The sequence below is a fragment of the Siphateles boraxobius genome, unplaced genomic scaffold (genome assembly GCF_051911475.1).
Source record: "Siphateles boraxobius isolate OS27281-9 unplaced genomic scaffold, OSU_SipBor_1 30, whole genome shotgun sequence".
NCBI classification, from domain to species: Eukaryota; Metazoa; Chordata; class Actinopteri; order Cypriniformes; family Leuciscidae; genus Siphateles; species Siphateles boraxobius.
Genome location: NW_027508920.1, coordinates 378,144 through 391,625, shown reverse-complemented (window position 1 = coordinate 391,625; position 13,482 = coordinate 378,144).

Below are 13,482 nucleotides of genomic sequence, written 5' to 3'. Positions count from 1 at the left end.
CATTCTAAAACTCTACAAAACCAGTTGAAACAACTGGATTGAACACTTCAATTGAAATTTTGTGTGAAAAAACTTTAAATACAATAAATAAACTACAATATTTATAATTTAATAAGATATAGGACCTACATTTGGACACATCGAGAGATTTATCCTTAAAATAATTTTGCCTTTGCATGCTCATCAGGCTGGCTATCCGAAACTCTCCATATGAAAGACGGAACATTAACACCTATTGTCCTGCACCCCCACGATAAAGTAACTGTCCCTCCAACTCCCCCACAGACTTTCTGAGTTTGAGACTGACTTAAAACAAAGAGTAGTCACACTTAAATCACTATTCTAGACATTAGCATTAGGCTATAAAAGTGTTGATAATGAAGGAATTAGATAATTTAAGCTACATGTAGTGATATTTCTGTCATAAAAGTTTGTTACTAAATTCCAGGGGCTCACGGTGAAACTGGCTTCATGAGAAGGGAGCCCACGGAAAGCAACGGTTCGACTATAGGTGTCGCCCAGCCCCCAACTAGAATATCTGTCAGCGAAGCACTCTGTGTCAACGCCTAGGCGGGAGCACACACTCACTTAAGAGGAGCTCACCACCTAAGTGGACATGAGCATCTCAGGATTTTCACCAAGAGGACGGCAGCCACCATGCAGTGGGCCAACCTCACTTGGAAACAGCCTTCCCTCTCTGCTGATTTCTTTAACAGACAAGAGCTGGTCTGAGGTACTAAGGCTTGCGTTTTGTGCATGTATAACCGCAATGAAGTGGACGGACAGAGAAAGCCAGGGCTGGGTCTGCCTCCTCCGGGGCAATGCTTGCAGGCTCACTACATGGTCCCATTAAGGGAGAGGTAGGAACCTTGGGCACATATCCAGGCCGTGGTCTCAGCTCGTGAGAGATAGCCGGCCTGAATACCAGGCACATCTCATTGACCGAAAGTGAGCAACTCCCCAGTAGAGACCACACGAGCAGGAGCACTGTTGAAAAACAGAATTTTTAACTCACTGCCTGCAGTGGCTCAGGGGTGGTCTCTGCAGTGCAGTTGCACCAGAGATAAAGCCCAAGAGGATAAAGAGGGTGCAAGGTGATTCCCCTTGCTCCCTCAGGAACATGACAATCAGTATGTGCTTCCCCTGCTTCTGCATCATGATGTGCATCAAGAAAAACAGAGCCAACATCATTTTGAGGGTGTAGGAAAATAGCGTACTCCAACCCATCATGACGGAAAGAGCACTGAAATGACTGAACGCTCTCAGGATCTCTTCACGGAGAGAAGAATCACTCAACGAATAGGTTCCACTTCTATTTGGCGTAAGCACAACTTCCTGTTTTAGGGAGTGCTCGCAGAAGTGATGTTAACCACCACATATTCTTGCGGTAGCCACTTGAACCTCCGTGTCCAGCTTTTAGGACCGGCCTGGAATCTCTCCAGGGGTCTGAACAAGGGTGCCATCATGCCCCTTCCCTGAAATGTATTCAGGGGAAGTCAGGAAGGCTGTCGAGGGGAACTAGGTCTGGTTGGGCCAATAAGGGGGCAACTACCTTCTCCACTCCTGACCTGTCACAGTAGGTGCAAGCGACGTGCACGGACAAGACAGGAGCACTGCTCAACGCTACATGTGAAGATCACTGAGCTTCAGGAGCATCTCTGCTCAACACCTGAGTGTGATGAAATTCACTGAGCTTAGGAGCATCTCTGCTAAACACGTGAGTGTGATGAAAATCACTGAACTTGAGCAGACACCAAGAGACAATGAATTGCATAGCCCCTTTTAGAAGGCTCACTGGGGAACACATTTCTGCGGGGCCCCTGGGGCCAGCTGATAGCCAGTGCCTGTCCAAAGGTTGTCCGCTCGGACAGAAATACGCATCTGGCAGAGGAACGATTCCGGAGAGGCAACAGATGTAACTGTGCACCCCGAAGTGGTCCCGGCCCAGCTGGACCGCCAGGGGATGGAGTCTCCACTGTCCCTGGCCATAGCTGTCGTGAGGCCTGTTGGCGGCATGATTGAGCAGTCAGGAAAAATAATGGAATGAAGCGACCTCAGAAGCTTCTGACTTCAAGGAGGAGGTAACGGGTGAGTTGTGACATGCGAGTGAAGCTTAGCGCAACGGTCGCAATGTTGTCTTTTCAGACCAGGACAGCTCGCTGAGCAGCGGTTTAAAGCGAGGTGAACTGCAACAACTCGAGACACGAATGTCCATGCAGTCGGAGGTTGCCCAGGCCTCAGTTAAAGCTTGCCCTTTGTACAGGGCCCCTCAGTCGGTGAGGGTTTGGCAGCAAGCCGGTGTGGACTGTTGTCACACAGGGTGTGCTGCTCTGCCACGGTCACCTTGGGACTCGATCATGAAGCTAGTGCTGAAGCGGTCTTCATATGGAGGAAGCCAAGCGGCTGCATCTGCCATATGCCCCAGGAGCCTCTGAAAATTCTTTCAGTGGGACCCTTTTTCACTTCTATACAGCACCAGCTGAACACACTCTCGTCTTGAAGAGACGTGTTGGACCGAGTCCTTCTCCCAACTGAAAAAGAGATACTCAGCCCGTGGGCGAGATTGCTCTCTCCCAGTTGACCCAACTGGCTATGGAGCACTCGAAGGGTAGGACTCTGTACTGGTACTTCAAACCCTCACACGCAACACACAGGATGGCCTGTGTGCGGAAGGAAGAGATCTGAAGTACATGTCTTTCAGGTCAGATACTGCAGACCAACTTGGGCCAAGATGGTCACGACCCACCCCATACCACCATGAAGAACGAGTTTACAACAACTGGCCTTCACATCGCCTGGAGGGAGCGGCTATATCAAGTCCTAACGAGGATCACCTCTCCAGGAGGCAGCGGCCGCCGGACACAGTTGCATCGCGACAGACAGCTCCACTGGAGGGATAGCCTAGTAACCCTTCACCGCTCCCCCGGCAAAGGTTAGTGAGGGGGTAGGAGCTACTTAGGTGGTTTCTGGCAGAGAAAGGTGCCGTCCACACCCTCGTAAGCTCCTCATGCACTTCAGGAAAAAAAGGCTTTCTTTCTGAGAACCAGCCCAGCCCGCCCCGAGAAACCAATCATCCAACCGAGACGGCTCAGGACACGGTGGAGGGTTCCACGCGACCCCACCGCCTCGGCGTCCTTTTTCAGCATAGCTGACATCTCTGGATCTGGCTCGGGCCACGCAGCCGAGTCGTCATCTCCAGAGTTCAGCTCCCCTTCTGATGCTGTGATAGAGAAACTATACCCTGGAGGGGCCCTAAATGAAACAACAGAGGGACCAGTAGGTTCATTGGGGAGCTCCACCGGTTGCGGTGCGTAAGAGGAGTGAGGGATCCAAGGGGCTTTGCCAGGCGGATCACCCCTCACTGTAATCCTCCGATCACCCAGCTTGGACGGCACCCCGGTCTTCCTCTGGGAAGGTAACCCAGAAGAAGAACCAGGGTGGGGCCCAGAGGCGGGCCTTCGCTTATAACGTAGGCGAGTCTCGATTTCAGCACAGAGATGGTCATATTCCCGCAATGGGAACATGACTCATCCACGAAAGCTGTCTCAGCGTGCTGTAAGCCCAAACACACGTTACAACTTTTGTGACTGCACCTGCACCTGAGAAGAGAACGGCAGCGCCTGAATTTGATCACACAGCGCTCACTCACATTCTCCGTCTCTCTGTCAGTCATATCTAATAGATTGTTAGACAGAACCGGTGGCTACAGAACTGGTAATCAAAGAAAGTAAATGGTATGCGAAAAAGTAATGTGTTTGCTTTTATATTATTTGTAACAGAAAACAATCAGGCTAAAATACTTTCTCATTTACCGTCAACATTCAGCAAATGCGCTTCTACATAATTGAAACAAATCTCTGAATATCTAATAAACATTTAATTTCACAGACCTTGCACGATTTAATCAAAGCCACCTGTGATATCTTGTGAAGTGTGCATTTGTAGCCTGCATAAAAGTGTTCTTGCGAGTGACGTCCGTGCGAAGTGAGTAAATGCGAACAGAAGATCAGCTTCACAGGAGACGCGATCGAAAAACTTTGAATCCTTCATTTTAAAATATGCTGTGCTATATCCAGTTGCCCACTGTCATATTCATGTCGTTTTCACTGTGTGCTGTATCTAAAATGACCTTGTCAAAAGTCAAAGTAAAAAAAAATATGATTATCAGTGCGCATGAAATCACCAGATTACTTAGTGCCCTGTTACAGTGTTTACTTCCTTTTTACTCACATGTTAATATATTTTTAAACAATTACTTTATTTGTGAAAAATACTGTAATAGGATTGCAGATTCAAGAAGTTGCCATCTAAAGTATAGGGCCTAAGTATATTTATTTTAAATATTTTTAAATATTTATTAAATTTATCTAATTTATTAAATATTGATTTTTATAAATATAAAGTGTGTGTGTATATATATATATAATATATGTGTGTGTACATATATATATATATATATATATATATATATATATATGTTTGATATATAAATATAAATATCGGCTTTATATCGGCCATCGGCCACCCTGCTCTCTAAGGCCTACATACTGTATAACACAAATAGTGCGCAACGCGCGTGTGCCCAAAATGTCAACAATATTAAAGTTTATGCAGGAGGCAAATGCCTGCTGGCATTTTTCTTTAAGCAGTTATGACAGGAATTTTCCAAATAATCACATTTCACCTCCTCAAATTACTGTTGCAAATCTCTTTACACTACTTTCTTATTTCAGTACAACACACACAAATGAAATATCCGCAAGCCCATTATATCATCAGCAGGTTCAGCATCTTAAATAACGTCTAAAGAGCAAATGAAGCTTAACTTACATTTCAGCGCGCACGGCGGGCCTTCATTGCAGCAAAGGTCTTAACTGCATCCTCTATTTCGATTCTCTGTAACAGTTCATGTTCTATGGCGATTGTTGCCAGTCCATTAAGGCTGTTCCCTGTTCACAAAACGTTCCCCATTCAAAGCAATTGGGACGTCACATATGAAATAGCCAGCCACCGCTGTCAGTGAGTCGCCGTATTCAAGCACCTAGGGCGCGCGCGCCGCGCCCATACCTCCGGTTCAGTTTCCCGAGCCCACGAAGTGTGGCGATCGGAACCCGGAGGCCATTCTGCCCCTAGCTGTAGCTACATGTAAAAGCATGGGAAGCGATTCCAGGGATGCAAAGGGGCCATTGAACCGGTACCTCCTTCTCTGAGAAAGTCAGGCTTTTACAGCCGGTTCTATGGCCCCTTTGCTCAACAGTTTCGCTATTTCAGCGCGGCTTTAAAGAAGTACTTCAAAACATTTTCGGTGTAACTCCCACGGTTCAGCTCGTCTGCGACAATCTTTGCGGCGTCCATCTTCATTGAATTTTGATATCAGATAGAGCCGGCTCGCATAATAGAGCGCATAATAAGTAGCCACGCTGTTCACTTGGAGGGCGGGGGCAAAAGCCGGCTTATCCAGTATGGAAATACACACAGACAATGACACGCCACGCCCCTACTGCATGCTAGAATCTCCGAAAACAAGCCGATTTCAACCTCAAAATGTAAGCTTTTAAATATACCAATACTGTTATCTCAAACATGGAGAGGCTTCTTTATGATCTTAACTAACAGATTCTGCAAAAAAGTGGAAATCACCAATTTTGAAAAAATAAATTCGCTTCTTTCTCATTTTGCTCGTAAGTTGTGCTGCCGACTTGTGTCTCTATTTTCCGTGATTGGTCACATATATATATATATATATATATATATATATATATATAAAGTGCCCTATGTTAAATGTGATTGGTACCATCTATGTTTATTTGTTTTTGTTTTTGTTTTTTCATGGTTGATATCCGTGTTGTGTTTTGTTAAAGTTGAAAATGTTCAGTAAATAAATAAATAAATATATATATTTATTTATTTATTTATTTATTGAACATTTTCAACTTTAACAAAACACAACACGGATATCAACCATGGAAAAACAAAAACAAATAAACATAGATGGTACCAATCACATTTAACATAAGGCACTTTAAGAGTAAAAAATAAATAAAGGTACAATTCAATTTCAGACACAATAAGTACTCACTCAAAAGGCATTTGAGTGGTAAAACCTTTCTGCAGAATAGTTGACAACTCAACCCCAAGATTATTTATATAGGGTTTCCAGACATTATAAAACTTGTCTGGCTGACCGTTAACTACACAAGTTAAATATTCCAGCGGAATAAGTTCCATTAAAATCTTGTGCCAACCCGATATAGTAGGAGTCTTGTCACTTATCCACCTCAGTAATATGTTTTTCCTAGCAGCAAAAGTAAGAAGATTAAACAACCTTTTTTCTTTTGAAAAAATCAAAGCTTTATCAGGATCAAAAATAAAGGATCCCATGTCAACTCCTTATTAAAGATAATGCTCATTTCGGAAACTATCTTGGCCCAATATATTTGTAGCTGATTACAAAACCAAAGACAGTGAGTGAGTGTACCAATTTGTGTCTTACACTTAACATATGAGCAGAAACTGGCTAACAAAAGCTCATTTGATGTCTATTTTAGGGTAAAAACTTTATAATCTATCCAAAACTAGTCAACGAAATGTTGTTTTTCATATTTCGTTCATTCATTCACACACAGCCACCCAATTCATATTTAAAGTCTTTTTGCAAGCTGTAGTAAACAACAGCGCCAATCTGTGCCATTTATTCATTCACACACAGAAACGTGATTCAAATTTAAACAGTATTTTTGCATTTACAGACACTCTTCCATATCGCGATTAGAACAAGGCACAAGAATAAAAAACTTACACAATTCTCAGAGAATAAACAGAGAATATTTATTTTAGTTTTGAATTAGATGATTTAAAAGTACACATTTGAATGATTATAAAGATATATTGCTCATGCCTGGGTGAATAGTATTCGCTGAGTTTTGTTTAAGTTTAAAGACGTGCTCCAGAAAAAAGACAGAGAGGCAGAAAACACACCCTGTTTATTTTCTTTATTTTACAAAAGCAAAAGGGTTTATTTCAATTGTAAGTGGACACATAAAAAAGTAGACATTTAACCGTTTGTTTTTTCATATTTCTTAAGTCTGTATGACCAAAAATGACCAAAAAGTATTTTAAGTCTATTTTCCTGCTATGTGAAGAAAATCGAGCAAAACATGCCAGCGCGTTTGCTGACCCCAGAGGGTTAAAAGTGCTAACTTAACTAGGGCTGGGTAAAAAATATTGATTTCTCGATTTTAATCGATTCTCATTTTTACGAACCGATATCGATTCTTAAATCCCAAGAATTGATTAGGCAAATAGTCATCCTGTTTTCAGTTGATTAATTAATGGAACATTGTAGTGCACATCCCATCCAATAAACGCAATAATCTTTGTGCTTTGTTACTATTGATACGAAACAAAGTCTCAGATTTCAAATTACGTCCATTTTCTTACGAAATTCAAAAACATAAATAGGCCTACCGTTTTGGCGCTGTGGCGTGAGATGGCTCTGGCACGCGCAGCTCAGCTCAAGAGAAGCAGCAGCACGGAGAACACATGATCTTCCCTTCCGCCTTAATATTACCAGTTACAGCATGAAATAAACAAGAATGAGCGTCTGAAAGTGTGTTAAAAGATAGAGTACAACTTATTGAAATCCTTATTGTCACATGGAATCGCTCAATCAGTGTTTCAACCTTGGAAAGACGTCAGTGAAACAGCTTGTATACAATGTCATGTAACGTCACATTTACCTCAGAAAAACCATATCCAGTGACCGGCATGAACTCGTTAGTCAGCTAGAAAAATTAACTCTAGAGTCGAGCATTTTACTAAGTATATGCACCATATTACATATTCATTATACATTTTTTTATGTTTTTCAATATTTAATGCATGTTTGAATAAATCTGGCAAGCTTTTATGACAGCAACCATTTAAATGTTTATATTTCATATAACTTTATCATTAGAAAAATAAATAAAAGTGTAATTTAAGTGTTTGTATACAAATCAGTAAATCTTTACCTTAAATATTAGGCTATAGTAGGCTAATGAAACAATTTTAATGATACTACTGACTCCCATAGTTACAGCATTGGTTAAGAGATTTGTTTTCCATGAGAAAATTTGCCGTGTATTGTACCTGATATCCAAAATAATCAATATTGAATCGAATCGAATCGGAATCGAAATCGAATGGAATTGCAAGCTTGTGAATCGAAATTGAATCGAATTGTGAAATTTGTGTCAATACCCAGCCCTAAACTTAACAGTCTTACTTTTTGTCCCCACAGCAATCTTTGTTTGACGTGTAATAGGCACCAGATTAGATCGGTTTGCTATACGGCTTGAGAAGGCCTTAGACTTTCTATCATGTATTAGAAAAATAGAAAAATAGAAAGAGATACAGGCACACTGGGTTCCTGCTTGTTCTGTAAACATTTGAGAAAGTTACTGTTATCAGCGGGGACCCGACACATATTCGGAACTTTTCGGTTCGCGTACTGTTGTGAACTTTTTCTTCTCAAGTGTAGAAAAGATAGAGTTGCAGACCAGGAGATTGTTGAGGTATAAGTTCTTTATTTCGTCGCTGTAGTCATCTCAATCAAGTCTAACTAAGGCAGTATACATTTAGTTCATATACCCTTTCAGGGGGAGGAGTTACATAAAGGTGGAAACAAAAGCATGTAAATGAGGCATACGGGTTAAGGAATGTGCCCTAGACTGAGAGTGTTACCAATCCTAATCCAATCAGCATAACAGTGTAATGTAAATATCCTAATCCAATCAGCCAGACTCTTCACCGATACCTTCACATTATCTTAATGGCCAGGCAGTGCATAAAGACAAAAGGTGATAGTCTCAGTGCTCTGACCAATTTAACTTACAATAGAGAGCTGGACAGACAGGAACAGGCAGGTTTGTGATCATTTACCTTAGATACAAAATTCACACTAATAAACTTTCTCAGTTTCTATACTATTGTATTGGAAGCTCAATTAAACATTTAATTAAAATTTGTAATCCTACAGTACCTACCCAAAGTGATAAGATAAAATAAAAATTCTGCATCAAAATTCTGCGTGCTGGGCCTGCAGGCTTTGGTGGTTGCGGGGCCTGTCGTTTTTTGGTTGATATCTGGGGGCTCGCAGCAAATAGAGTGGGATAGTTTAGTTCCAGCATGTACCAGTTCTTCCATTTTCTCTGAGAAGCACAGAAGTGGAGATGCTGGTGAGAGGGATAACGTGTCTGGTGAGAGGGGCTGTTGCTCTGGTGTTATCAGAGGCTGTGATATGTTGTCCTGATTTCCCTGGCTGTTTTCCAAAAAGTTGTCCTTGGGTGCTGAATCTTATAGCAGTTCTAATATGTCACAGTCTGTTTGTGGTGAACTCTGTGTATGCAGATGTTGTTGTGGCTGCGTGGTGTTATCCCTGTCCTTGTGATTTGTCAACCGCATGTCCATTCAGGTGCTGAAGTGAAGTCCTGTGGTCATTTATACTCTTTCCAGTTGTGTGTGTGCCATTCAGGTTGAGTGGATTGGCACACACTGCAGAAGGAGAATGAAGGGTAGGGTAGATATTGTCCTTTAGCACTCTTGAATCAAGTTTGTTTGGGTGGTGAGCATCCTGTTGAAACAGTTGACTCTGACTCCAGAAAAGATTAAAGTTGTCAATGAACTTTACTCCTTTTATACTGCAGTTTTTTTGCAGCCATGTATTGAGCCTAAGCAACCGTGAAAACCTATTTGTTCCTCTTGCTGGGACTGGTCCACTGATGAACGTCTGAACTTTCAGTCTTCTAAGTGTTTCAAAAAGTTCACTGAAATCCTTCTTAAGAAGTTCTGACTGTTCTTTATGAATATCATTCTTACCCACATGAATTATAAGTCGATTTTCAGTCTTATGTTTAATCAGATGTTCTGAAGTTCCCTGTTTGAATCAGAAACAGTTGCTTGTGGAAGGCAGCACATAGTTGTATCCCTGTTGCCAATGTTTCTGATAATGGAGTCACCCACTATCAGAGTCCTGGGCTCGGCATGCGCTCTGAGCTGAGTGCCGCTGTCTGCTCGACCTTGAGTGCTAGTTAGCATCAATGTTAGCTACTGGCTGACTCTGTCTGTGTTCAACCCCATTCATCTCGTTTGGGGATTTTTCTGATTTAGTTCAAATTTACTATCAGATTTAATGTTATACCTTGACAAACTATACATCATTAAAAAGATATAAGACTCAAGATTCAGTATTTGACCACTATTGTATTCTGAGAAACATATAGTGACATTTATGTCTTAATTTGTGTCAGGAGTTATGAAATGAAAAAATGAGTCGATACCTTTAATATGAATTATGAGCGTCAGCAGGTCCATTCATAAAAAACACTCTGTGCTGTCGTCATGACAGCGATTCACAAAACAACGTCCCTCAGGGCTTTAGCTCAAAAATGTGCAGACTTGGAGAAATACTGATATATTCTCATAGATTAACATCATATTTCTATAGACAGAAATAATATTTATTGAATTTATACCCAAATGCGTCGATGTAATCATTATGATCGCTTCTTACTGAGATGTGCTGTGTTTTCAATTGATACCAACAGCCTTAGGGCGCTATATGCACAATAATAGTCCATATATGGATCATGAAGAAGACCCATAGTCATGTGACATTCCAGGACGTCACTGATACAAAAGGTAGCTGACAGAGATTGCTGTAACATGCAGATAAAGATGTTTTGAAGACAATAAACATGATTGCAATGATATTTGAGTTACCTGTGTTCTTCAAGCCATGCCAGGTATTTCATAATAAAAGATTATATTTATAATGTAATGCTAATCGATATAGATTTCATCATCGTGCAGAACACTATAAATAATAAATTTTCTGTCTGATTTTTTTTTATCTGAAGCCAAATTAGATCACAGAAGATTATTTAAAACACTCGACTTGCGTTATAAAGTAAGTTTGGAGCACAAACATCGTTTTAATCTCATAAATGGCCATGTATTGATGGTGTGCTAAGCTAACATGCTAGCTAGCCCAGGTGCACCTGCCACCAGCAGTTATTGTTTTATGATTTTTTTCTAAATATTACTGAAATTTTTCAGTACATTTGATACCAGTTTCAAATATTTAGTGAGAACTTTGTTAAAAGAAATTAGGGTTTGAAACCCTATGAATAGCCTGTGAATAGCCAGTCGTTAGTAGCTATAATGTAGACAAAAGAAATTCATATTTAGAGCCATAACCAGTCTATGGAGAGGTGTGAATGTGTGCAGGGGGAGACTGACACTGAATGGGGCTCGTTTGCACCACAAAATAATAGAAACAACAGACTGAATAGATGACTCAGAAGATGACTAAACATCAGTTTGCATTTTAGAGTCTAATCAAAATAAAGTAATTTGACATGATCTTGAAAAACATTTAACTAAATACAGAGTTTTAGACTTATCATTTTCAGATTTTAAATATAAAATGGTCACACATATGGCTTTAGCTGCAGTGCATTTCTAGATTTGCTCCAGGGCCAACTTCAATTTTATTTTCATGAAGATGTTTCATAAAAATACATTTCTAATAACTTTACAAAACTTTGAAGCTATTTAAAAAAGAAATTTCATTATGACAATAATTAATTCTACATTTACTATAAACTAGCAGGTGTCAGCTTTCAAATGAGATCATACTTGTACTTTTAGTGCAAAGGGTTCATGAACTGTATCTGTTTCAGTTTGGGTATGTCATTTCTGGGGATTTTTTAAAAGTGGGCTTGCAGCTTAACAGGTTAATACTTCAAATCTGTTCTCAAGATGTATAGGTGGTGGTAGAAAACCAGTGTTTGCAATCCTTGTTGTAGCTGTATCTGGGGTAGATAATGCTAATGCGGCAATATATGGTGCTCTGGACAATCTGATGTCTCGAGTGTTTGTGCTCCCTATTTGTGCAATCGATTAGTACGTCAATTAGTTATGGCTTGTTTCTCTACATTCAGTATGACCTGTCGAGGAGCACTAGATTCATGGAACTCACCAGCTGTTTGCTGAGGGCATCCATGACGAAGCTCTGTTGTATGTTCGGTCTGGTTTGGTAGTCCCACAAGTAACTTTGTTTCAAGAACTGCAATCCTTTGTAAAAGTCTGTGGTGGTTTCTGTTTGTTGTGTTTGTCAATTAGTATGTCAATCAGTTACAGCTTGTTTCTCTACACTCAGTATGACCTGTCGAGGAGCACTAGATTAATGGGACTCACCAGCTGTTTGCTGAGGGCATCCATGACGTAGCTCTGTTGTGTGTTCGGTCTGGTTTGGTAGTCACGCAAGTAACTTTGTTTCAAGAACTGCAATCTTTTGTAAAAGTCGGTGGTGGTTTGTGCAGCAAGTAGATTCTTGAACCAGAAGAGGAACATTTTCTCTCTTATCCTTTTGAATGTAGGCAGTTGTGTTTTCCCTTCCCCGGAATGAAATCTGATGGCTTTCAGTGGAGGCTGGTTGGATAAAATAATTCTGATTTTTTGTAGTAATCCAAGCTTTGTTGTTTGAGCACTGTGCTAATTTGCTGAAGTTAAAATTAGGAGGTAAAAGGAGATAAAATATAAAATTATAAAAGCGATAGAGCAAAGCGCGGAGCAGTAAGCAAGAGTGTCTGAAAAGTAGCTGAGCAGGAAGTAAAACATTTTCACTTCCAGTGTTAGTCTTTTCAACCAGATGGAAATGTAAGCTTTGGCATAAAGTTCTGCCAGGAAGACTTAATTACTACGTCACTTATTACCTTCACATCTATCCAATCACGTTCTTATACTCTCTGTATAAAAGATTGGTACTTACACACGTTTGAGTTCGCAGATGCTGTTGCGACAACTATCGCTCTAACACCGGGTAACCCATCAGTTTCCATTTCCAAGACATCGAAAGCCTCAACATCGTCAGCTCAGCCAAATAATCCGGCAGGAAGAAAACGTCTCAGGTTACGACTCTAACCCTAGTTCCCTGAGAAGGGAACGAGACGATGCGTTGATGACGCTTTGGGAACGCCTCCGCGTGATTACGTCTGAAGCACGTATGTCAACTAGTCCAATGGAATGAATGAGCGTCACTGGCTGGTGACGTCATGACCAGGAAGAGATAAAAGCACATCCGGTGCGTTACTCGCGTTAACTTCTAGAGCCGAAGCAAAGTCGATCGCAGGGATGCAGGAAGTATGGCAGGGTGACGCATCGTCTCATTCCCTTCTCAGGGATCTAGGGTTACAGTCGTAACCTGAGATGTTCCCTTTCGAGGGAACTCGCAATGCATCGATGACGCTTTGGGAACAAAAATGCCCAATACGCCGCACTTACAAAATGCCAGATGATAAAACTGCCGGCAAACTAAGTAAGAAGCACCTGGGAACCTGGGGCAGCATCCAGGTCCAAGTTGTAAAACCTCACGAATGTGAGCGGTGAGGAACAGCCCGCCGCATCACAAACGTCTTGGAGAGAACTCCAGATGATAAA